Source organism: Osmerus eperlanus, chromosome 1 (assembly GCF_963692335.1).
Source record: "Osmerus eperlanus chromosome 1, fOsmEpe2.1, whole genome shotgun sequence".
NCBI lineage: Eukaryota > Metazoa > Chordata > Actinopteri > Osmeriformes > Osmeridae > Osmerus > Osmerus eperlanus.
The window spans coordinates 7,237,972-7,265,667 of NC_085018.1; the positions used below are offsets into that span (position 1 = coordinate 7,237,972).

Below are 27,696 nucleotides of genomic sequence, written 5' to 3' on the forward strand. Positions count from 1 at the left end.
GCTGCGCTAGCATGCTAACGTGTCTTTAGACAAGCTTGGTAATTCGCTATATTTAAGACAGAGGGGTGGCCGGGGTGGCACTGGACCCCCCTGATATCAGACTGGCCACCCCAGGTGCCACCCCAAAACTTTGAATGCGCCATTCCCCCTGCCCAACCCCCCTCCATGCCCCTTCGCCAACCACCAGGCTGCCCGGCATCTGAACATTCCGGGCATTCCTGTGATTGGCAGACAGCAGGTAGATTGGCATGTCGGACCCCGCAAACACTATTGGTAAACAAACAACTAACAGCCTAACATATAGCCTAACACGTCTTTGTGTGTCGGAGCGCTGCTCACATCAGCGCTGGAGTAGACTGATCTCGGAGCGGAAATGGGCGAGAGCCTCGACCGCCCTCTTCCGCGACCTTTATAGAGGCTCCCGTGAGCCTCAAAAGAACCAGATCTCCCCGAAATCTAACAGGACGAAATACTCAATCATAACTATAACCAGTAAGTCGGAGCAAAGGTGCACCAGCACCTAACAGCCTTATCAATCTATTAAGTTGATTGAAGATAATAATGGGGATATGTTTAAGATTGGACTAAAATGTGGGTAATTGGATGTGTAGGCCTACATGTTATTTCTGCTTAGGGTTCACTTCAAACATTAAAAGAAGGGGTGAAATAGCAGACTTCTTCAAAAAGCTGAGCAAACAGGATCAGGTGGAAATAGACCCCAGTCCTTGCACCACCCGAAGACCTCAGAGCAGCTCCCTCCCCGAGGCTACAGGCACCAAGAGCCGAGTGCACCAGCTGGGCGTACGCTACGTCCGCCGTAGAACTGAAAGTTACGACTAACTTAAAGTTACGACTAGTGCACCAGTTAGACTTAAGCCCTTTATGTGCTGCACCTGGGTGTACATTTTACGCCTAGTGGGGAGCAGGCGTAAGTTGGGAAATCGGACTAATATCCATGGTAATTATAATGTACAACAGTTTGATCGGACAATATACTCACAACGATGGCGGCGCGCCTCGTTTATAGACAACAAATGGAAAGGGCTTTAAGGCGAGAAAGAGTCATCCATGATCGCACAAATCCACTTGATATTTATTCCGACAATGAGCTCATTGAGAGGTTTCGTTTCGGTAGGAACGATATTTTTAGGAGCTCTATCCTCATCTCCAACATGCAACGGACAGAAACGCCGCGCTGTCCCCTGCCCTGCAAGTGCTGATTGCACTGAGTTGTTTTGCAAACGGGGCCTTTCAACATACAATGGGAGACATGATTAATGTTCACAGAACGACTTCTTGTCGAGCAATTCGAAGAGTGTCGTTGGCCCTTCAGTGCTGCTTTTGGCGACATATCCACCTACCCACCTACGAAGAAGCATCCAAAACCAAGCAGGATTTATATTCGAAATCTCGGGTACCTGCTGTCGGGTGCATTGACGGTACTCATGTTCGCATTCAGGCCCCCTCCGATCATGAATATTTATATGTAAATAGAAAGGGTTACCATTTGATGAATGTACAAATAGCATGCGACTCGGATATGTCCATTATAGACCTTGTGGCAAGATGGCCTGGGTCAACACATGATGCTCGCATCCTCCGAGAGAGTGCCCTCAGGGCTCGAAATTAACTTTTTGGCTTACCAGCCTAAAGCTAAAATGGCTTTTTTGGTGTAAAACTTTTGTTTTAGAATTGACCGAACTGTAAAATTATGAACTTTGTGACACGCGACCAAGAAAGAGACATGGCTGCCGCCTAGTAAGACTATGCGGTCTATCTGGCGACGCACTCACTCAAATTTCAAGACTTTCGTGACCCAAATCAAAATTCTGATGTGACAGATCAATGGGGAATTCTTTATCTCTTAAATGCTGTCATCCTCGACCTTTTTTGTATTTTTAAATCTAACTATTTGTATTATCCGTGTCATTCTCTAGCTGTTATAAAGGCTATCTTCCCGGTTTTCTGCCACCTAGATGCACGCACAACTGTTTGTGTTGGCGTTGCAAGCTTTTTTTTTAACCATGACGGGCGCGGAAGTCGGGAGCTGTACTTCGCAATTTCACTCGCCAAATGGCGGAGCATCGGACACAATTTAGTCGCCAGCCCAAAAATCTACACGCCATTGGCGCTTGGCGGGTGCCAATTTCGGGCCCTGAGTGCCCTCCATCGGGAATTTGAGGCAGGGAGAGGGAATGGCATTCTCCTTGGGGATAATGGATACCCACTGAAACGGTGGTTAATGACACCGGTGATCGCAGCGAGAACTGCACAAGAACAAACCTATAACAATAAGCACAATAAGCACGCACAAATAAGGAACATCGTTGAGCGGTGCATTGGAGTGCTCAAACGCAGGTTAGTAGCCCGGTTAACGGGCAAAAACGAATAGCCTAAGTAGCACTAAAACATTTTTTAAAGGTTAATATAGGACCTATAGGTGCATATTTTGCTCTGATAGCCTATATGGTGATTTTAGTTCTTGTTTCTTTTAGGTTTCACTGTCTCCACAGTGAAATGCGAATGCACCCTGAATGTGTCTGTGTTGTTATTGCTGCTACTGCGGTGCTGCACAACATCTGCGTTAAAAAGAGAATCCCCCTTATGATGTAAGGAGAAGTGGTGCTGGAGGCTGACGAGAACCCTGTGGCTGGCGGCATCCCTGAAGATATTGGTGGACGACTAGTCCGGAATCATATCATAAATAACATCTAGGCCCATAGGTATAGGCTATGTGTGCTCATAACTTAGTTTTCAAATGGTTTTCTTCAATTTCATCTTATTCATAAGAAACAAACAGTACAAACAATCTCTACATCAGTAGGCCTTAGAAATAGCCTATCAATGGCAATTATTTATTTATTTTAGTGGTGGGCCGTTATCGGCGTTAACGCGCTGCGACTCTTATCGGCGATAAAAAAAATATCGCCGTTAATCTATTCTCAAAGTTGGGTTGGGAGCTGGGTCTATACTACGCAAGCTATGATGACTTTCACCTTGATATTTTAGCGCGGATGTATACCTAGCCGAATTGCACTGTAGGGGGCGAGAACGAGTCTTCGAACCTGTGTGTATGCCTTGTGTATGAAATTATCACATCAAACGTGACGTGCTAACATGGATGCAGCTATGAAGCCGCCTGGTTTGCTTCAGGGAAAATGTATTTTTAAGAAGCTTCCCAATGGAAACCTCGACAAGACTAAGGTTGTTTGCACCTTGTGCTATGCGGAATTAGTTTACTGTAGGAGTTCTTCCAGTCTCAAATACCACCTAAACGCAAAGCATCCCTTAGCCAATGCAGAAGATGCCGGGCCAAGCACTGATGTAGCGCAGGGGAAGAGTCGTCGTCAAACTACGATGTTTGAGTGCAACCGAGGCAAGCCCGTCAGCACAGCTCTATCAGCCAAGCTAACTAATCTAATAAACAGTTAATAAACACAAGTACATCTTATTGAACATCATTTATTTTCATCACCAATTATCATAGTAGAACAGCTTTCTCAAGCAGTTTGTGATGCATTTTGGAAACAGGAGATGAGCTCCTGGTCTAATGCGCCACCTGGCTTGAGAAACCCGTTCTCAAAGACTTACTTTTAGTCATTATTTGGGTAGCACACATATTCTAAAATATTTGTATAGGCCTGACAATTGTTTTTGTTAAATCAAAATAGCTTAACTAAAGAATGGTGTATGTCATCATGGTGTCTTTGTTTGAGACGTTATATTTTGTCTCAAAAAGTTTGAGTTCTAGTTTGAGTTTTTCTTTTTGAAGCTCTATCTTCTCATGTTCTGCCTTGAGTTTGGCGGTCTCGACCTCCACACGAATGATTTCCTTTTCAAGAAGTATGCGCTGCAGCTCAGCAAAATCTTTCTTTGTTTGGGGGTTGTGGGCGTGGACCTCTGGGATTGTGTCATCCTTTGTGTTGTGGGGCTCTCCTCTTCACTCAGGGTGTCGTTTGAGTCTGTACAATTGCAACAGTGTAGACTATTTGTAGCTATTTGTCTATAGGCTAGCACTTGATCGTAATGCAAACAATATATAGGCCTAACAATACTCGCTACGAGGCTATTGATTAGCAAACAAACAAATGTAGCTGTAGTGGAAATAGGCTAAATGACTTACCACTCACACTGACAGCTGTCATATCGTGATCTGTGCTGCACTGAACGTCGGAGTCTTCAACCATTTGTACTGACAGTTCTGAACTGTCAAAGCCGTTCAATCCGTTAAAGGTGGGAGTCCTCTCAAAAAATATCAATAATAATACCACTATAAACTGATATTTTTGGTGAAGGACCACCCCCAGTTGGCGGGTTTTTAAATGCCGATGCATCCTTTTTTGCCCTTTCCACTTCTTCCTAACATCTTCAACTGTCCGCAGTCCTCCGTCACATTCATTATTAATTTGATCGGTTATTGATTTCCACGCTGACTTCTTTTGCTTGTTTGTGTTGCTGTTATTGAATTTTCCCGTGAGTACACTTCTATTTTGGTTATACATCTCTAAGTTTTCTAATTTCTGTATCTGTAAAGTTTATTTTCCTTTTTTGGGGGTTTTCTTTATGTACAGCAAATTTTTTTAACCTCTTAAGCCTCCTGTTAAATGTGCCTAAAAACGCCTAAACAGCATACCCAAAGTAAATTGGAAGCTGTTCTTGAACCATTTGGAGTACATGCATGTAAATGATCTCTTTTGAAAGCTGACACTCTGAAGTTATGTCCCCTGTTGTCAGGACCCCTGTCAGTCCTTCTAGTGTTGAGTAATAGAAGCTTGAACACAAGGAAAGTGAAAATTTCTATTTCCGCCTAGATTTTGTTTTGAAAACAGAGGCCTGAATAGGCCTAGAGGTGGTAGGTATTATCTGGAAGACTAAATTGGACCACAGGTTGAAGCCTTACCCAATTCAAATCAAAAGTCAAACATAATACCACAATATATTCATATTTGACACATGTTTTTATAAGAGTACATCCAGGAATTTTCTAAAAGGGTCTTTTGGAGACTCCAAAATGACCCTTTGTAACCAAGGTCAAGGTCAAATAAAAAGGTATTATTTTTCATAATTGTTATCTCTGGCCCATCTCTGGTACTTAGAAATATCATATATAATAGCTAAATCCCTAATTAGTAATACTGAAACAAAAAAACTGAAGCATGAACACATTGGAGTGCTTTATCTGATTCCAAGGATTGGCGCACAAAGAACACTGATTCTGTCAACCATATTGCGCAATCGACTGTTATTTTGAAGGCTCCACAGACGCATACAAATGAGGTATTGGCATTTTCAGCTAGCTGTCAGCTACAAGGCTAACGAGCTAATTTCAGAGCCAGTCGAAGCCAGTTCGAGAAATTTGTTTAGAACGAGTGTGGGGGGGGGGGGGGGGGGGGGGGGCGGGGGGGGGGGCAGGACGCACAGACCTAGTTGGCTTTAGAGGGCTGTCAACGGGGCATGGAAGCTCCTATTGGGTCGAACAAGGTGTCAATCAAAAGGGGAGGGTTCAACGGACATTTTGAGACCTTCATTTTGTAAATACTCCGTTGATAAATCGGAGAAAATAACACTTTTATGTGAACAAGTTGTTTCTTCCGTCGGCTAACTTGCATAATGAAACAAAGGATAATGGCTATTCATGAACGTAAAACATTGTATTTGGACGAATTACTTTACATGGTTAGATACTTTGAACCCTTGGGACTTACGCAGATCAAGTTTTGATGGCATGATTTGCACACCTGGACCTATTTGAACAACTTAGGGTGAGTACAACTTTTTTCTTTGGCATTGTTGAAGGAATGTTCACCGGAAAAAGACGTTGACTTTGCTTGCTATTGCGACTTGATCTTGAATTGGTTTATTTCAATGGAAGCACAAGAATCGTAGCTTTCCAACGATGTATAACATGTGTAGCGTCTAAAAAATATATTTTTTAGAATTTAGTGCGTCATAACTGAGGAAGGGGGAGGCAGCATTTTTGTCTCTCGGGCGAAACAGGAGCGTTGTGAGATTTTTATAGGAAAGAGGTGTCAATGGGACTTGAGGTTCACTGTATGTCCGTTTTACCCACCGAACTGTCGTTATTCAACTATGACAAGGTAAAATCGGTTTTGCAGTCAATGACTCCTTTAAGGTTTGAATTGCATCGATTGTTAGTGGAATGTAGGGGTGGGTGGATCATTCTAAAGTATCGATAGTATCGATACCAATGTTGGTATCAGTATTGATCGATACTCGCGTGATGAGATCGATACTTAAGTTTCAATTTCTCTTCTCTACATTCAGTACACAACTCCCATTACATCATAGTGGTTGTGCAAACGCCACTCCTCTCACTTTGCTCAAGCTCACTTTTCCCCTCCCCCACCTCCCCTGCTATGCTGTAAGTTGTTGCCGGCGTGCACGTGCAGTAACATGACCCAGCAGCACACTATACTAACAGTATTTTTCACAAAACTCTTTGTCCTGTGTTTTATTATGATCATAATCAAGATCAACTAATTAAAGGAAAAATCACAAAATCATTCAAATTTGCATATTGATGATGCATGCACTTCATAAATTATGAGGCATTGCTTTCCCCTACACGAAAGTAGATAAGCTGCTTTTCTAAGTAAAAAGTATCGGTATTGGTATTGGCAATACTGGCCCTGTATTTACTTGGTATCGGATCGATACCAAATTTTGCAGTATCACCCACCCCTAGTGGAATGGCTTGAGGCTTAAAGGCAGGGTAGGCAGTGTTGTTGAGAAGCACTTTTTGTCATATTTGCCGAAAGTAACTTCAAGTCTTGATAGCAACCAATATATCTAAAGGTTTGACGGTAATATGAAATCATTCCGACATCCGTGGGCGTCGCAATACTGTAATAAACACTACCCAATCATTAAGGGGTACCCTGATTATTGATTGGACGGCCCTGTCTACCTACCTGCGCGCACTCTGCCCCTCCACTCAATGCGGTAGGTAAGAGTTAACCTTCATTTTGTAACATGTTTGCCTTGTAATTGATTTCATTCATTTGCAATGTTATTAAATGTATATTTCATTTTAACCTTACTTTGACCATTCTTGCTCTGATTTAACCCATAGAATCAAATAACTATAATTCTATTTGTATTGGCATTATTTGGTTCATGCTACTACATTGTTCAGTTTCCCATCTTCCTTTAAACCATAGGGGAATTAGTTTTGGTTGTTTGGCCAATATTTAACCCCCCACACAGAATACCATCTCTGAACGCCGAACACGTCGTACCTTGAAGCAGATGGGCTACAGCAGCAGAAGACCACACCGGGTGCCACTCCTGTCAGTTAAGAACGGGAAACTGAGGCTACAACAACAGGCTCACAAGAAATGGACAATAGAACAGTGTTTCCGCTAGGATTTATTTTAGCAGTGGGGGCAGGTCTGCTATCGAATCAACAGACATGTGCAAAATAGCTAGCAGGGGAAGAATACAAACAACAAAAATCACCAATTAACTTAATTTAAATTTGCAAGAACTATAGACTAATACAATAACAGGCTTAAATGAACTGACAACATAAGTTATACGACTTACAGTTTTCAAGGATGCACACGCAATCTCAACTGCGGTGTGAAGCGCGTGTCCATGCTATTCTCCGACATGCACTCTAACGATCACTGCTGATAGACGGCCTTTTGTACAGCCCTATTTCTGATACCGTGGCGGCAGAAATGGCGGGCCGCCACATAATCAACATAGAGGAAACACTGTAGAAAATTGGAAAAACGTTGCCTGGTCTGATGAGTCTTGATTTTAGCTGCAACATTCAGATGGTAGGGTCAGAATTTGGCGTAAACAACATGAAAGCATGGATCCATCCTGCCTTGTATCAATGGTTCAGGCTGCTGGTGGTGGTGTAATGGTGTGGGGGATATTTTCTTGGCACACTTTGGGCCCCTTAGTACCAATTGAGCATTGTTTAAACGCAACAGCCTACCTGAGTATTGTTGCTGACCATGTCTATCCCTTTATGACCACAGTGTACCCATCTTCTGATGGGTTACTTCCAGCAGGATAATGCACCATGTCACAAAGCTCAAATCATCTCAAACTGTTTTCTTGAACATGACAATGAGTTCACTGTACTCCAACGGCCTCCACAGTCACCAGATCTCAATCCAATAGAGCACCTTTGGGATGTGGTGGAACGGGAGATTCGCATCATGGATGTGCAGCCGACAAATCTGCAGCAACTGCGTGATGCTATCATGTCAATATGAACATAAATCTCTGAGGAATGTTTCCCACACCTTGTTGAAAGTATGACACAAAGAATTAAGGCAGTTCTGAAGGCAAAAGGGGGTCCAACCCAGTAATAGCGAGGTGTACCTAATAAAGTGGCCAGTGAGTGTATATTAGGCATGAAAGTGAGCGTTTTGTCCTCAATGTTGATGTGCTAAGAACAGGAAGAATGGGCAAGCGTAACAATTTGAGCAACTTTGACAAGGGCCAAATTGTAATGGCTAGACGACTGGATCAGAGCATCTCCAAAACTGCAGCTCTTGTGGGGTGTTCATGGTCTGCAGTGGTCAGAACCCATCCAAAGTGGTCCAAGGAAGGAAAAGCGGTGAACTGGCGACAGGGTCATGGTCATCTCCAAGGCTCATTGATGCACATGGGGAGCGAAGGCTGGCCCGTGGTCGGATCTAACAGATGAGCTACTGTAGCTCAAATTGCTGAAAAGGTTAATGCTGGTTCTGATGGTGAAAGGGTGTCTGTAGTGGTTATCAAAAACTTCAAGTACTCATACGTAACCACCGTGCCAGCAGCAATGGATAGCTCAACGCACCTGTCAGATGTTGATGTATAGTCCAGGTTTGGGCATGACGAGTCCAAAGTTGATGTGGGTATATGTGTTTGTGTGTGTAAGTGTATGTTTGTGGTTGAAAAACTATATCGCTCCACTCTGCTGGCTCTCTATCAAAAACTCAAAACCAACTCATTGTCCAACAAACAAATTCTCACTCAGGGCTCTATAAGCCCCCTCCCGCTGGGCGGAGCTACAGATACCTGTTGAGGCCAAATAAGGTAGTTTCCCCAAGGTCTGGGTCAGGTCGATCGTTGCCAAGAAACACATTTAAGAGCCACTTAGCTAGCCTATCTCCCTTCAAAACAAGCCATGATTTAAAAAAGAAGAAAAAAGAAAAGGAAAATACATTTTACTGATAGAGAAATTAGAAAACCTCTAGAGTTGTTTACTCAGAATAGAAGCGTGCTCACGGGGAAATTTAATAATATCAACACAAACAAACAAACAGAAACAATCAGCTTGGAAATAGATCACCAATAAAATTAACAGTGGATTTGTGCGCTCACGGACGACTTTTTCTCGCCTTAATGTCCTTTCCATATGTTGCCTATAAACAAGACGCGCTGCATGTGAGATCAAACTGTTGTACATTATAATTACCATGGATATTAGTCCGATTTTCCAACTTACGCCTGCTCCCCCCGTACGCCCAGCTGGTGCACTCGGCTCCAGAACTGCACCACGGAGCAATGGAAGAATGTGGCCTGGGGGGTATTCGTCGTAGCTCGCTAAGCGGTTTAGCGAGCTAATTTTCAGGCTAAGATAAAAAACGCCCCTCTTTTTGGTTCGTGGAAGCAACTTTCGATAAATCACCATAGTAACATATCAATTAGCAATAACCTGCTCCAGAACAGGCTAACGTAAGTGTAGCTGGATAAGCTTGCCACACCCCCGGAAAATAACATGGCAGCTCCCTTTTTGAGAGACCCAGTTGACCAAGGAGCTATATTTTAGTTCGATTAGCTTTCCATACCAATAGAGTTCTTCGCGATTGCCAAGATCCTTTATTTCACACGGATGAGTTCTTGTTTGAGCGATATCGATTCAGCCGACAAGGACTCATTTATTTGCAAGACCTTCTCGGGCCGTACATTGCAAATATCACACGCCGCAGCAAGCTTTATGCTTTATTATGAGCTTATGCTGCTGTATGTGAATATGTAACGCTATGTTTTACGAAATGTCTTGTCTTATCTGTTGTGCCTGTGCTTTTTATATGTTTCACTGTGGGAGAGTGGGAAAACTCATATCGATTCCTTTTCATGTCTTGACATGTGAAGAAATTAACAAGCTACTTGAAACTTTAACTGTGCTTCAGACTGCATAGCCTTGAGGTTTTTTGCGTCAGGTAGGCTATAGGCTACATTTTTATACAGTATAGGCGATGCAGAAAACATTGGCAAAGCCGCAGCATGCGTTGCTGTAAGAAAAGTGTACTTGGCGCTTAACCAGCTGATGAATCAATTCATCATATTCCCTGGCCATGTCCCAGTCAATGAAATCAAAGAGGGATTTACACATAGGCCTACATGCATATACACATATATAGTACATGATATAAGCGCAGTAGCCTACATATATCCTCATAATTGTCTATGAATTCGTATCAATTAGATACTCTTTGGCCTTGTTTTTATCTAGCCTACTTATTCTGAAAGAGTTGAGATCATTATTTTCGCTAGCAAGATCTCATTCGATTATTAATTTCCATTAAGCCTATACCAGCAGGCACATTTAAAGAAATGTGATCTGATTGATTGGGTTAATGAGGCACTTAAGATGAGCCTATACATTTCCCCAAAACTTTCGCATTTAGCTTATCGGCAATTTTTTGCCAAGCTGCTTGTCTTGCTCTGGCAGCGGTGGCGGTGTTTGACTTAGCCATGATAATATGCTTATTGTCTTCTTAGAGACTCATTATAATAGTTTGCTCGGATGGCGAGAATAGCCTATCACCGCTCTCTCTTTGGTCTTTTCCGCCATCATACCGTTAGAAAATCACGGTTTTGGTGAAAGACCTTTCCTGCCTTTTGAAGTAGGGACGTGCACGTGCAATTTCCCTGATAAGTTTAGCCTGATTGAAATTAACCACATGATTTGGATGCGGATCAGCCGTTGACGAACCGATATTTGCTGTTCTCACTCATCTCGCTAATGTTAACAGGCTAAAGGGACAATTGATTAACTTAGCTTCAACCCTTACGACCAACGGGGCCCTGTCATCCAAATTCCCCTGATCTCAATCCAATCGAGCCTCTGTGGGCTGTGCTGGACAAACAAGTCCGATCCATGGAGGCCCCACCTCGCAACTTAGAGGACTTACAGGAGCTGCTGCTAACGTCTTGGTGCTAGATACCACAGCACACCTACAGAGGTCTAGTGGAGTCCATGCCTCGACAGGTGAGGGCTGTTTTGACGGTAAAAGGGGGGCCCACACAATATTAGGCAGTTGGTCATAATGTTATGGCTGATTGGTGCATGTCAGTAGGGACCTCTAGCTTTGGCATTACTCATCAATGTTGATGTCAATGATGATGCTGGCTCTATGTGGACTGAGGGTGCTACGTCCCGAATGTACACAAACTGATTTTAATATTAATTTAAAACATGCCAGATTCCACAGTCATCATCATGATGCCATTGTGTTGAAGAGACTTCTACCATGATGGCATCACCCTGCTCGGTCCAGTTGCATTACCTTTTATGGGTATCGTCACCACTCACCCGAAACGATAAGATAGTAACTGCATGTTCATTTTCCATCAGGCTATAATGGCCTGTATTTGCAGCCTGCTGAGGAAATTATAGACCTGTCATTCACCACCCACACTTATGTTTAGAGAGAGACAGTTAGCTACCGTTAGCTTTCAGCTAACAGTGGATTATGTTGCCATAGGTGATGAGTTGCATGCTCTCTGTGGTGATTACAACTCGTTACATGAAATTCAAACTTCCATATCATGGTGATGTTGCTGTCAGCTTTCATCCTACTTTCAGTTGTTTTTCTTTTATAGGCTGGTGTTACCTTCTAAACTCTCTAGACAGAGTTGCTGGTGTGTTAGCATTGCTGGTTGCCTGGAGGGTTTTTGGTGTAAATAATTGACACGTCAGGATTGACATTTTAAAAGTTGCCTCATCTCCCAGGACAGAGAAGTCCTGTCTCTGTTTACATACAATGTTAGTGACTCATCTTTAAAAACGCTGCTCTGAGGCAGAAAAACAACATGTCGTTTGAACATGTAACAAAATGAGCTGCTGCTGAGGTAACTGGAAGTGTGTGTGTGTGTGTGTAGGTAAATAGAATGTAAGGGTTCCAAGACCTAGTTGCTCTGTCTTGTGCAACGTCAATGATAATATATTATGCCAAATGTAATGTTTTGAAGATACTGTTTGAAATTGAGCAAATATATTCTTCTTGCATCACATCATCCTGAACGACACACTTGCCACCTGACAGATGCATGATAGAGATCCACTTATCATACACAAACAGACACACACACATACATACACTCACAGACACACACACACACACAGATAGACACACATACACAGAGATGGTGACTCACAATCGTGAGATGAAGGAGAGAATTACGGGATGGTGGAGGTGGTCATCCACCATCCCATACCTGTCTGGTACGAGATGTAGTCTGACATCTCAACATACATGGATGTTGTCTATCATTTCACTCCCAGTCGAAGTGTGCGGACCCTGTGGACATTTATCAGATGTTGCTTCTCCTAGCTCTCACAGTCAGAACATCTTTCTCTCTGGTCTGAAAGGTGGGAAATATTTTCTTTTTGACACAAGAGCTCAAACATCATGTGGGACATAGTGGCTAATGCACTACACAGACTCTGTGTTTGCTGGGTGACATGGTGAGTGACAGATGTTGTTATAGTTATACTCTACATACCTGTGGCCCAGAAGCTGGAACTTTGTCAGTTGCTCAGTACTCTGAGAATAGTTAATGAACCACATACAGTTACTGTAACTATTGTAACTATATTAACTGCATTTTTGCAGTTTTTAACTGCAAGAGAGAGAGAGAGACAAACACACAGACACAGAAAATGAAAGAATAAAGAGTGAACTAAGCGAAGTGTGAGAGAAAATAAAAAAAAGAAATGAGTCTAGTTTGATCCTTCGTTAAATGTGTACATTAAAGATCCTCAATACATTATATACGTGTGAAATGAGTTCCTGAAAGTATTTGCAAAGCGCGAAGACTTTGTCGCACTGAAATGTGGAGTTAGTCCATAGAACAGTTTCTCTTCCGTTTTCAGCTCAGGTTTTGGATAGGCGGAGCCAAAAAATGACCGATCTAAGTCACTTTGACCGATCTACGTCAGATCACTGCATGGCTCCTCCTCTCACCCGGTGAAACGGTATAAAACCCTGTAGCTCATTTGTATAAGAGGTCCTCCAACTCCACTTTAGTTACGACTCCTGCTGTATTGTTATTGTAGCCTACATCAGCTAGCTATCTAGCTTCAGGATGTCTCCCTCCACCCGCAACGGTATCTTACCTGGATTCAAGAAATTCAGCAGCGCTGCAACACTATTTAATTTCCATAGTGATGAGGAAAGGAAAAATAGGTGGATTGATTTTGTGAAGAGCCACGCTGATGGAAAGCTTTGCATGAACTCCAACAACCGCCTCTGCAGTGACCATTTCACGGCGGATAGTTTTAACATGGACAAGAGACGGACAGGGTTCACGGACACACGGCTTCTCTTGCAGCGCGGAGCCGTACCGAGCATCGCCCTCCAGGCCGTTCCTCCTCCGGTCGCATCTGGACAATCCACCGCCGCCAGCAGTTCATCACTCAGTTCTGTGTGCTTGTTATAATTATACTAGATAATAGGGGTGGAACGGTACACTGAAGTCACAGTTCGGTTCATACCGCGGTTCAGACATCAAGGTTCGGTACGAGTTTCGTACAACGGAGGGAAAAGCAAAACAAACCAGGTTCCTCTAAGAGTGAATACGGGCGCATTGAAGATGACATGTAAATTCCGATTGCGTCAGTGATTTTTTGGGCCCTATTTGTATGTGTATCTAAAGGCTGGTTAAGCACTGTAGAGAGGAGAAGTTGGACATTTTTTTTTGTCTCGTTCCAGTGATTGGCACACCTGGGTGATGGCGTCGGATATTTGTTGTCATTTAGCACAATCTCTTATCCAGATGCGTTATATGCGTTAAGCTTAATTTATACTTAGGTCGCGGACACTTTTGAAATGGTCGCCGACGAAAAAAAAAAAGTGACGCTCAGGCAGCATTTATACTTCGGCAAACAGTCGCCTGTGCTCAAGGTTCGCGTGACATAAACAGAATCATTTTACCGTTACATTCATAGCTATGGTTACATTGTTAACGCTTTGTAGCCTAGGTGATCAATCGGAGAAACTGACCATTTTAATTTTTCACTATGTGACGACATCCGCGCCAGTAGAAATTTCTCCTGGTAGGCGACACTTCTAAGCGACGGTTAAAAGTGTCGACCGAGACGTCATTTCTGTCGGCGACCTTTTCAAAAGTGTCTGCGACCTAAGTATAAATTGGGCTTTAGCATGTAAGATGTTTTCCACTCACATACCCAACTGCTGAACAACGCCGACACACAGTGCTTGTCTTATCCACCACTCTCTCGCCTGTACTACTGTAACTGAATGGGAAACCGAAGTTTTCCCAAATTTGAGATCTTAAAGAAGCCGGCGTCCTCTATCTCTCGTGGGTCACCACCACTCGCCATACTCGTCCTTAGTGCTGCTAGCTATCTCTGACTCACGGCGGCGCCAGAGCTTCAGAGCTAAAGCGGGGCAACAGATTAGGTGTCCCTAAAGAACACGAGTATCTAACAGTAGTTCCGCATTACATTAATTAATTTGCACACAAGTTTTATTAATTTTTATTCCGTGTATTCTCTGTGTAATTTCATGCACCGAACCGTGATGCCCGTACCGTTTCGGTTCAATACGAATACATGTACCGTTCCACCCCTACTATATAACTTTTCCAGAGGTATCTCTGCGAGTTAGTGCAAACCGCTAACTTGATATTACTCGGTGTAGAATGATGGTATTTTGGTGAAATGGTAGCCTAGCTAATGTGCTAGAAGTAGTTGGAGAGCTCACTGTCTGCTGTCTCTGGTGTCCATTTTTACTCCTGTGTTACAGCTCAGGGGAACAAGCTTAATTTATATGCATCTGTATGTTTCACTCATTGAACAAATAAGTTATCTGCGTCGTAGGTACTTGAGACAGGCGGCGCCTTCCAGCGAGGGGGCGGAGTTTCAGCTCCTTCAGGCGACACGCCCTCCCAGTCTCAAGCAGAGAAGACTGCTTATTTTCTCACGATTTCAAAGCCTAATTTAACATACTTGTCGTTGTTTTTTTTCCTTCGAATTTGGATGGGTAGTTAACAACACATTCTTCTGTGGTGTGATGAACTTAAAACTCGTTTTCAATCACAATGACTCTTATTGAGAGACTTGTTGCTCTTGTTGGTTTGTTGTAACTGTCTTAAAATTATTGTACTCGCCGTGAAATATATTATTGTTGCTTGCTTTTTCCACAGGTACACTCTTGCACTTTTTGACTTTTGCTGTTTAATTGTAACTTGTCTAACTACATGCTCTTATTGTTCTTCCATTTGGGACTTATTTGGTTTTCACAATGTATACTTCATGTTTGGCTACCCGCAATGTTTGGGGCTATCTCGTTGTTATGATCAGTGACCTATGCACTTTTGTAAAACTCTCTCTTGGAAGTCGCTTTGGATAAATGCATAAATGTAAATGTAATGATATGTGGCTAAATTGATAGAGAGTGTAGCTGGTAACCACATGGTTGTGGTTTCAATCACTGGTTCAGGTTATGTTTCTTGGGTTGTTGTGTAAAATATTTTATTTTTGCTCTCTCGTTGTCTCAGTCGATATTTAGCATTTCTCTGTTTGCGTTTTACATTGATCTCTGCTATACCCGTATCCAGGGCTGGACTGGGACAAATCTTGAAATGACAACAAAATGACAACGACAACCAAGTGACAACGAAAATTACCAATGACAACCAAAAATGTAACCGTTATTTTGAGTGTGCACTAATATGGAACGCTCCATTTTAAGGCAAATGTAAACAGGCGTACTGTAAACACCTGTACACCGTACAGTATTTATGCTCAATAAAGCACACCCCGTGACTCACTCTCAACCAATCAGAATGCTTGATTTCAACCACCCGTATTATAAAGGTTTTTACAGTACGCCTGTTTACATTTGCCTTAAAATGGAGCGTTCCATATTAGTGCGCACTCAAAATAACGGTTACATTTTTGGTTGTCATTGGTAATTTTCGTTGTCACTTGGTTGTCGTTGTCATTTTGTTGTCATTTCAAGATTAACAGTAAGCAAACATGTTTCATGTTAACTTCGATCTTTTGGGGGGAAGAACTTTTGATGAGTGGTTAGCCGAAGATGACAGAGCAAGAGTGAGCAAGAGTGGTCGAAAGCGATGTCATCAGAGACGAAGGGGACATGAGAAACGTTTTCCATGGATGCACAATTAGTGGAAATATCCAAATCAATATAAGCAAACCGTAACATGTTTAGACCTAATGTTTAAAATAAATATTATTTTGTTGAAAGTGTCCCATTGTCATTGTTGTTATTTTAAAGGCAGCTTTTATGAAATGAGCAAAGTCAATTGCGAGATCTAGCTAGCTAGCTAGGCTAACAAACGTGAAGTTCACAATGCTGTTTGTCCGTTGCATAGCAACAGCCACTGTTTACAGGGACTATTTTCTCTCGGCTACTGAAATGCGATACACAATGTTTTTTGTCTATAACTATTTTGTGCTGAAAAGCAGCTTACTATTTATTTACTATTTATAATTTCGCTGGCAACCGTATTATAAAAGCAATAAGGTACTCGAGGCAGTACTTTATCGCCAATAAAGTACGTGTTCCAGGGTTTGCCGGCCCTCCGCGAACACGTACTTTATTGGCGATAAAGTACTGCCTCGAGTACCTTATTGCTTAAATAATGCACACCCCAGAACTCCCTCTCAACCAATCAGAATGCTTGATTTCATCCACCCGTATTATCCACCTTATTTTCAGGGGGTCTACTGTAGAAATGATTATGGGTGCAACTTCCGGTGAGTAGCGGAAGTTGCGGTTTGCTATACGTTAGTCCCAGCCAGCCGTCAACAGTGATTCTTTCTAAAGAAATTTCAACTGTAATTTAGTTTGTTTTTAAACATATGTTGTCATTTATATCGTTATTATTATTGTTATAAAATGTCATTGCGGAGCTCTGGTAGGCTACCTGTTGCGCTGTTTGCGGCTTTACTAACAACCAGACTTAGCTAAATCTGTGGCTTCAACGACAGTGTGTTGAACACACACCCACAACAGAAAGGGATTGTTCTTGTGACAAACGGTACAGTTTCCATCGCCTGCCAACAGATGAGGACTACAAAAGAATGTAGCTGAAAAACCTAGCCTTGAAAATACCACCCAAAACACTATTGTATGTGTACTCATTTCATTTTGTGGACAAAAAGCCGACGGAGGAAATCCGCATCCTACTTTGTGTTTGGGGTACGAAAACCTCCACAGATTTAGTTGCAGTACTGCCAGTAAAGGTGGGATGCAAGTGTTCATATGGGAATTGTTGTGGGTTAGTAGTGCCCTGGTCCAGCAACACATGAGCACCCAGCCGTTTGTATTTCACCTGACGATGAAACTAAAACCCAGGACCGGTGATGTGGGACTTTGAGGCTCTGACTAGGCTCTGTCTGCTTTAAGGTAGACAAGGTTGTGTCCCACCTCCTTTATTAAAACGCGACCAACTTTATTGCTGTCGAGGTAGCTACTGATAAGACTCAGAGCTTTTCAGGTTATTTATCGCTTCACCCTCCGTAGCAACAGAGTTAATAAAGTAGCTAAAGATGCTAGTGTACGTTATTTGAGGCCACCTTTTCAGTCGTCCTCCCATCCCTCGATAGTAGAAGGCAGAGGTATGATCAAATTGTCCCGTTTCAGGTGTAACAGGCTGTGTTCCCACATGTTTTATTTCGCATCAGAATTATCTTACCACAATGTTTATGAGCGTTACCATGACAATCGCCGACTCCGGAAGTCGCGCCCATAATCCAGGAAATGGATCATGGGAGCTAGGAATAAGGTGGATAATCCAATTTAATAACGGTCTAGGGTAACTTGTGATTTTCTTTGATTACTAACATATAAAGCTAGAGAAGAAATTAACATGCATTAAATGAAGTATACGTAGTGATTAAATCAGGACAAACACAGAATCTCTGTTCAACCATATAATGATTAACATATATTGCCATACATTTGTAGTAAAGCAAACAACAATATGAAAAACAATAAACCACCCCGGGGTTTTATTTGTCTTAGGTTAGAGTTCGGTGTTAGCAAGCTTGCTTTGGTGGCGCGCTAACGTTGGAGCTCGTAACAGACACATGAACTGTAGGCCTACATCCCCGACTGTGCAAAGTACAGTCAATCCATGTCTCCGCAAAAAACACACACAAACCCGCTCCTTTTGCCCGTTGACAGTCCGGTTTTGCCAAATCCCGTCCACGGAAAAGATGCCACCGAAGAGGCCACCGATGCTCCAACCCAGCAGCAGCGCAGTCCACCTAGCCAACCGACAACGTGGTCCTGTCTCCTTGACAACCAAACAAAAGTCCTTCACTCGCCCTTCTCTTCCGGGTCATTCTCTGAACTCAACAATATATAGAACTGTAAATCTTAACATCAAGTTACATTTCCAAAAGAACAACATATTTCAAATTTAAGAAAATACAACTGATGTATTGATGACAAGTGATGACAATCAAAATAACTGATGAAAATCAGGTTATTACATAGGGTAACCTAGTAATACTGTGTCCTCCAATTTAGCTAGATAGATCATTTACTTTATTTCTTATATAACTACAAGCCTAAGCCTAAACACGGAAGTACATCCTCTGTTGTGCTTTTTTGGTGAGGGAGCTGATGTTCAGTTCCCATTTGAGGTCCTGGGAGAGGATGGTGCCCAGGAAGCGGAAGGACTCCACAGTGTTGACTGGGGAGTCGCACAGGGTGATGGGGGTGAGTGGGGCTGTATTCTTCCTGAAGTCCACAACCATCTCCACTGTCTTAAAGGGGTCATTGATTGCAGAACCGAATTTACCTTGTCACAGTTGAATAACGACAGTTCAGTGGGTAAAATGGACATACAGTGAACCCCAAAGTCCATTGACACCTCTTTCCTATGCAAATCTCACAATAAAAAAATGTAGCTGTAAAACGGTAGGTTTTGAAAAAGCCACCGAACCACCTTTTTTGGCTCTGGTCTGTACCTTTGTCACGCCCCAAAATGTGCTGCGCGCTGCTCTGTGTACTTCCACGGAATTACAAAGAAGAACGTTTTCTTCTTTGTAGAACGATATTGAAAATAAACTACGGTCGTAAATGCAGTGTTCCAGGCTGTAAAGGGAATGCTGACACTTTTCAGAGTCTTCCCAAGGAACCAAACACTCGACGGGCTGTGTTTGTCTATGAAGATCCCTGTGCAGTTCGACTCTCAATTACACATTTGCTTGAACCATTTCACCGAGGACTGTTTTGAAAACCTGGGACAATGTAAAGCAGGATTTGCTATGAAGCTGTTACTGAAAAGAGGTGCCGTTCCGACCTTATGTTCATCACAGCCGCAAGCTGTAGTATGATGTTAACAGTTATTAGCAATGCTAACGTATCCTTCCTGTATCTAGCATTGGTAGAATGTGTGATGATTTAGTTTACTGGCAATGGGGCTAACGTTATTTCATGTTCCTGACTGTGTTTCATTCAAATAAATAACCAGTGTTGTCATGTAAATCTACAATTCAAGATGCATGTTTGTCCAGATCTATTTTTCAGCAAGATAGCTAATGTTAGAGCTAACTGAGCTGACCCTAATCACGATAGTTTGTTTGCTAAGCTGTAGTGCTAACGTTACCCACCTAAGTCGATCCTGTTTGCTTCACAACAGAAGTGGAAACAACTAACGTAATCATTTCAAATGATATCTAGTCAATCTGTTGAAAACAGTGTTGTGAAGACACAATAGATTTATTTGTACGTTTTTATTTCAAGTCTCCACCTTCTTGTTTCAGTGAGTGCTGTTGGCAGTGTTGCGTTTTTGCTCTGCAGCTTCACTCGTTGTAAACCAACCAATCAGCGCGCAGCTCATCTATTCATGAGCATACCATAAAAGGAGAAAACCTAGCTTTTTTCCCCAGGAAAAATTCACTGAAAGCAACAGGGGGCATAGAACTGCACCTGGGCCATTTTCAGCCCAACCAATGTTACATGAACAGTGTGAAATACCCCCAAAACCCAGTCAATCACCCCTTTAAGAGCATTGAGCTCTAAGTTGTTCTGGCTACACCAGGTCACCAGGTTGTCTGCTTCCCACCTGTAATCAGACTCGTCCCCGTCAGAGATGAGCCCAATGAGGGTGGTGTCGTCCGCAAACTTCAGAAGTTTGACAGACGGATGCAATGGAAGAATTCTAGTGGCACTGTGTAGATTTGAATAGTCAAGAGATGGCGGTTTTAATACAATTAATTTAGCTTGTACATTAGCATAAGATTTAACAAAGTACTTTGTGATCAGTCATTACGAAGGACGTGCTAGCCACAGATCGTTCGCAAGAGTGATAGCGAACATCCATAAACGCTACCTTATATAAACTTTAGATCAAATGGCATTCTATAAGGTCAATCAATCAATGTAGCAAACTCTGTGATTGGCTAACTCAACTCAGTGACTGTTTGAAACAATACATCTCCATACCAGTTGTCCCACAGTTCTTTGATGTGGCATCTCTCCAAACCAGGTGGCAAACCAGTAGATACTAAAGCCACAGCAGTTGACCAGTCAAATGGTCAACTGTCCTTTGTGTGGACATCTTCAAACAAGTATTTAATTAACACCACCCATGCAACAGGAAGGGTCAGAGCAGCTTGATCAGTTACCAACTGTCTCTTCCTCCCCAGGTGACAAGAACTCTCCCAGGTCACCCAGACTTCCCGTCTCTAGACTTCACGTCTCCTAGTTAGGTGTCATAAACTGCAAATGGCATCTCTACCAAATGGAGTTGATTCAACATTCATTGTATCAAGCTTCTTAACCAACTTTAAACTTCTCCTAAAACACATTCCTTATATATAAAACACATACATTATAACTGTATTCTAAATTTCCACCACACGGATGACTGGAGGTGCAGCTGTTGGTGTACAGGGAGAAGAGCAGAGGGGAAAGGACGCAGCCCTGAGGAGATCCGGTGCTTGTGTTGCCAGCTTAACGCACTGCTTCCTGTCAGACAGGAAGTCTGTGATCCACCTGCAGGTGGAGTCTTGCACGTTCAGCTGAAGGGATGCGTATTGATTAGATTTTAACGATTCCGACTCCTTATCAATTCCTGCTTATCGATTCGATTCCTTATCGATTCTCTTATCGATGTTCCCCTCTACAGCCAACTAGGTCTGTGCGTCCTGCACCCCCCCCACCCCCCACACACACACACACACTCGTTCTAAACGAATTTCTCAAACTGGCTTTGACTGGCTCTGAAATGAGCTAATACCTACCACCTCTAGGCCTCTTCAGGCCTCTGTTTTCAAAACAAAATCTAGTCGGAGATAGAAACTTTCAGTTTCCTTGTGTTCAAGCTTCTATTACTCAACACCAGTAGGACTTACAGGGATCCTAACAACAGGGGAAATAACTTCAGTGTCACCTTTCAAAAGACACAATTTACATGCATGTACTCCAAATGGTTCGACAACAGCTTTCAATGTACTTTGGGTATGTTGTTTAGGTGTTTTCAGGCACATTTAACAGGACTATTAAAAGGTTAAACAATTAAAATGCTAAGTTTAATAATGGATTAAAAATCGATATGCTCAGTTTAATATGGAGTCAGGTGGCTGAGCGGTGAGGGAGTCGGACTAGTAATCCGAAGGTTGCCAGTTCGATTCCCAGTCATGCCAACTGACGTTGTGTCCTTGGGCAAGGCACTTCACCCTACTTGCCTCGGGGGAATGTCCCTGTACTTACTGTAAGTCGCTCTGGATAAGAGCGTCTGCTAAATGACTAAATGTAAATGTAATAATGCAACACGCGAACGTTTGCTGATAACACATGCCGCCCCGATAACGTGAAATGATCAATAAGATAAATACTAATGGGAGACGAATGCCGGAGCAAAAATGTATGCTTCAAACGACGGGACAGAAGGTACCTAGATCGACTACACACAATAAATGCAAATTGCTTCACACAGTAACAAGTGGTTGTGATCACTTTTGAGCAGTTTAGCTCTACCTTAGATAGTTAGAGATGAAGCGCGAACGTTAGCTGCGCTGCTGCATGCATCGAACACATGACGTTCCAGTAACTTAATTCCATGCTGTGTGTTCAAATGCTTCTTCATATTTGTAGTATTTCCTCCCTTCGACGAAATAGACTTTTTACACGCGTTACAAGTGGCGTTGTTGTCATTTTGTCGTGTGAAATACAACCAAACTTTAGAACGCTTCTTCCTAGTTGCCATGTTTGCTGCAGTCTGTCTTCGCGCATGCTTGCGCGAACTTTTATAGTTTATTCAGACAGACGTTTGCGTGTCCCATTATTAAACTGAGCATATCGATTTTTAATCCATTATTAAACTTAGCATTTTAATTGTTTAACGGCACAGAGAATCGTTAACAGAATCGTTAAGGAATTTTGCTAACGATTCCAAGGAATCGATTCACTGGGAACCGGTTCTATACAAGAACCGGTTCTCGATACCCATCCCTACTCAGCTGGGAGAGCTTGTCCTGAAGCAGGGCGGGGATGATGGTGTTGAAGGCAGAGCTGAAATCCACAAACAGGATCCTGGCGTATGATGCTGGGGAGTCCAGGTGCTGTAGGGTGAAGTGGAGGGTCATGTTAACGTCGTCATCCACAGCCCTGTTGGCTCTGTAGGAAAACTGCAGTGGGTCCAGGAAAGGGTCTGTGATAGATTTGAAGTGTGCCAGCACAAGGCGCTCAAAAGACTTCATCACCACAGAGGTCAGGGCGACGGGTCTGTAGTCATTGAGTCCTGTTAGCCTTGGTTTTTTGGGCACAGGGATGATGGTGGAGGACTTGAGACAGGCTGGCAGATGGCATGTCTCCAGGGAGGTGTTGAAGATGTTGGTGAACACCGGAGACAGCTGGTCAGCACAATGCTTGAGGGAGGCAGGGGAGACAGCGTCCGGTCCAGCTGCTTTGCGGGGGTTCTGCCTCTTGAAAAGTCTGTTTGACCCTCCTGAATGGAGAGTCGTCACTGTAGAGGGGGGAGGAGGAAGGCCACATGGGTGGGAGGGGGTAAATCAGGACAGTCCAATTGTCTTTCAAATCTACAGTAGAACTCGTTCAGGTCGTTGGTCAGGCGGGAGTCGTTATTGGAGTGGGGGGCTCTGGGCTTGTAGTTGGTAATCTGCCTGAGCCCTCTCCAGACAGAAGCAGAGTCGTTAGCAGAGAACTGGCACTTCAGTCTCTCTGAGTACAGTCGTTTAGCCTCTCTCACCCCTTGCTAAACCTGTTCTTCGACTCCTTGAATCTGTCTCTATCCCCACTCCTAAATGCTTCCTCATTCTCTGACCTCAACCTTCTGAGCTCTGCTGAGAACCAGGGCTTGTCATCATTGAAGTTCACCCTGGTGCGTGTTGGAATACAGCAGTCCTCACAGAAGCTGATGTATGATGTCACAGCCTCTGTGAGTTCATCCTGACTGTAGTGTAGCAGTGATCCAGAGTGTTCCCTTCTCTGGTTGGGCATTTGATGAATTGTCTGTATTTAGGGAGTTTGTGGCTGAGATTACCTTTGTTAAAGTCGCAGAGAACGATAACAAGGGAATCCGGATTTGCTCGCTCCACACTTCGGAGAGCAGGCGTTGGGCCTCTTTAACCTGTGGACCCGGCGCCATGTAAACTCCGACCAAAATGAGCGACGCAAATTCACATGGCAAAGTAAAAAGGTTTACAGATTATAAAAAATGATTCCAGATCCGGAGAATAATGTTGCAGAATCACTGTCACATCTACACACCAGCCACTGTTGATGTAGAAACAAATACCACCGCCTTTAGTTTTGCCGGAGAGTGCAGTGTCCCAGTCAGCTCTCAGGAGTTGAAAGCCTGGCAGTTGTAACGCGGCGTCCGGGATCAAATCGCACAGCCATGTCTCCGTGAAGCACAAAACTGACAATGAAAGAAAGTCTCTGTTTTTCACCATCAGTACCTGAAGTTTGTCCATTTTGTCCTGCAAAACCATACCCCTGTTGTCTCTGAGCAACAAAATCCCCAGATTGTACCTGTAGGTATATGCAAAATGTGTGTCCTCCAGACTGTTCATCTCCACCCAGTAAGAAGAAAGGCATCTTGCATAGTTTACCTTATCGTATGAAAAAAAAACATGGGAGCCGACACTCGGACGATTAGAGGGGCATTCCACATCAGATTATAGGTCTTCTTTGTCCTGCCCGTCCTCTCCTCTGCCCTGCCTGTCCTGTCTGTGCTTTTAATAAGCATGCAATGTACAGTAACAGTCAAAAGTTTGGACACATTTTCCCATTCCTGGTACTGTATGTCAACTAATTTTCAAATAAAATGTGGTGCACTTAGATTGTAACAGCAAAATTGATTTTGCAGTAGGTTATTTGTATACACTGACCCCACTGTACATCTTGCCATACAAAATACAGAATTTCCTACACACCTTCTGTTTGGAAAACCTTCTCCAGAGTTGCATTTTCACTCCTCTTACGTGCTTTAGCTATATTTGTTGTGTTGGTGAAGTTACTGTAGCACCCTTGTGAAATCCAACATTACCTAGCATATGGTTCTGAGGTGCTGAATTTAAGTTGAATCTTTCCACTGCTTTTTCTGCAAGAATGCTATCGTTGCTGTCAAAATTGCAATGGACTCTGAACAAACTTGGACCAACTAGCTTCAGTAAATGGGTAGATTAAATATTTTGGTTTGCTACCTACATGCATACAGCATTCCATGATTGCAACTACTTGTGGCCTTGAATACACTGCTAGCAATACAATTAATTGTGCACATGCGTGTATTATGCTAATTAGGTTCGTTTTCCAACTTGCCAAGTGTGCAGAGATTTCACTATGTACTGATAAGTGTTACTGATGTGGTATACCTACTCTTGGCAAATTATAATTGCCTATGTCATTGATTCCTGTTATTATTATATGTTTAGGCGACACACACTTAATCAATACTGTACATTTATTTGAACAATGTTCTGCACATTTCATTATCACTTAACTGTTAACTTGTTCTTATGACTAATAGCAGCGCAATAATATAACAAATATGCTTGTTTAAGTGGAATGTTGCAATGTTTCTTTAGAGAATACCTGAATTACCCATTTGTAAAAACAAATTCCATGCATTTGAAGCCCAGTCACCCACTGACAATATACCAGCTCACCAAAATGCACATGTGAATGTTTACTTCCTACTTTACTCGCCTTGAATATCGGAGTATACGATTGGTGGATTTTATAAAGGTGTCATGTATATGAGCTCTTATTGGATGCGGACCATAGTTGTCCGGAAAACATACCTGTGTCGATAAAGAAACAAAATGTTTGTTCCTTAAAAAATGTGCAAGAACTAGACATGACACTCATTTTTTAAGGGTTGTAGAAAAGTTTTAAAGCGATACAGAAAAATCCAGCTCCTCCATCGCCAGGGATCGTTCAAATGCAAGTTTTTGAACTTCGGCCTTGAAGAACTTTAAAGTTTAATCAACCAAACACAGCTTGGTCGTTTTTTCTTCTTCTTTGGCACAATGAAACTAAAGACTAGACGTACGCCGAATCCCAATACTCTGTCTTACCGCTACCCCTTACCCCTAGCCCTTAGTTTACCCCTAGCCCTTGTGTCTCGAAACTGAGGGGTAAGGGCTATAGCCCTATGAAATGAGACACCACTTGGTTACGGTTACGTATATCAATGTCTCCAAAGCAAGTAGTGTTATGCACTGATATCAAACAAAATTCGTTTGAAATTCGCTGCTAATGGATTTGAATTAAAACGGTAGACATTTACATTTAGTCATTTTGGCAGACGCTCTTATCCAGAGCGACTTACAGTAAGTACAGGGACATTCCCCCCGAGGCAAGTAGGGTGAAGTGCCTTGCCCAAGGACACAACGTCATCTGGCACGGCCGGGAATCGAACTGGCAACCTTCTGATTACAAGCCCGCTTCCCTAACCGCTCAGCCACCTGACTCCCTGCATGCCCTGCATGGAGTCCATTCAAGGCTAATCAGAGAAATGCGTGACTGTTGTGCAAATCAGCAATGTAACGTAGCAAACTAGCGATTTTTAAAAACGTTTCAATTAAGAACATGGTTGCAAATAAATATGTACAGGACTGTGTAAACCACAAAACAAACAGTCATAATTTTTAAATCAATTATTTAAGCCGAAAATGTTACATTTATGGGACTCTGGATGATCTGTCCGTCATTGTTGCAGGTTGCGCAGTATTCACGGACACGGACACAGATTCTAACCCTAACCCTAGCTAACCCTAGGTTTCAAGTAAGATCCTGAAAACACTTGGTTTTAAGGGGTGTATACCCCTTCGTCTTAAGGCCGCAGTATGCTTCTCCGACTCCGTTAACGGATGGGCGGGATTACGTATACGGACGTATACGGACGGATAGACTGCGTTTATGGTATCTCCGTAGGCTGTGGGTGCTGAAAACAATTCACCGCCAGAAGAGTAGGTGGCGCAAAGGTTTTTTGTAAGTCGTCGTCGAGTGTTTATTTACCTAGGTTATCGAGAAGTCGGAGCAAATTTACAAATTAGCCGTTTCATCAATAAATATGCAAATTTTCAGCAACTACACTGCCCATTCCTCGTCACATTTTAATTCAGATGCTGATTTACATGTACTGTTTAGCTGAAATATAAATTGTAAAAACTTACAGCAATGGCGGTCAAAGGATTCTGTTCGTCCTGTTTATCACGGCAACCCCGCCCCTGACGCAAGCGGTTCTTAATACTGACCAATCACAGCCAAGGGGGTCTCCGTAACTATCCGAAATTACGACGGATAGTTAGAAAATTCAGGAGGTGCACGTCGAGCTCTCCGGGGCTCTCCGAGGGCGTTCCCATGTGTCAGTTTTTTGGAAAACGGAGAAGCATATATCGGCCTTTAGCCCTACCCTTCGATCAAAAAGAGTATTGGGACACCACTTACTCTCATGTGAACACGCAAAACTAAGGGCTAGGGGTAAGACAGAGTATTGGGATTCGGCCTAATACTGCGCTACCTGCAACAATGGTGGACAGATCATCCAGAGAGTCCCATAAATGTAATATTTTCGGCTTAAATAATTGATTAAAAAATTATGACAGTCTTGTTTCTGAATTAGCCTTGAATGGACTCCATGCATGTCTTCAGTTTTAACTAAACTCCATTAGCAGCGAATTTCGTTTGATATCAGTGCATAACACTACTTGCTTTGGATTGCATCGATATACGTAACCGTAACCAAGTCGTGTCTCATTTCATAGGGCTATGTAGCTCTTACCTCTCAGTTTTGAGGGACAAGGGCTATGGGTAAACTAAGGGCTAGGGGTAGGGGTAAGACAGAGTATTGGGATTCGGCCTTACACTTATAAGAAAGCATGGGCCTGACCAGAGCATAGGTGGCCCTACAAACCGAAGGTTTGTATGCATGTCTTATTGCTCACGGGGAACAAAAAAGTAT

The 27,696-nt window shown here is 42.9% G+C and overlaps 1 protein-coding gene across 10 annotated transcripts in view; it reads left to right on the plus strand.

Moving 5' to 3' along the window:
* The window catches only part of plekha6 (pleckstrin homology domain containing, family A member 6), a 300,812-nt gene that overhangs the window by 166,613 nt on the left and 106,503 nt on the right, over positions 1-27,696 (plus strand). The window lies entirely within an intron of this gene.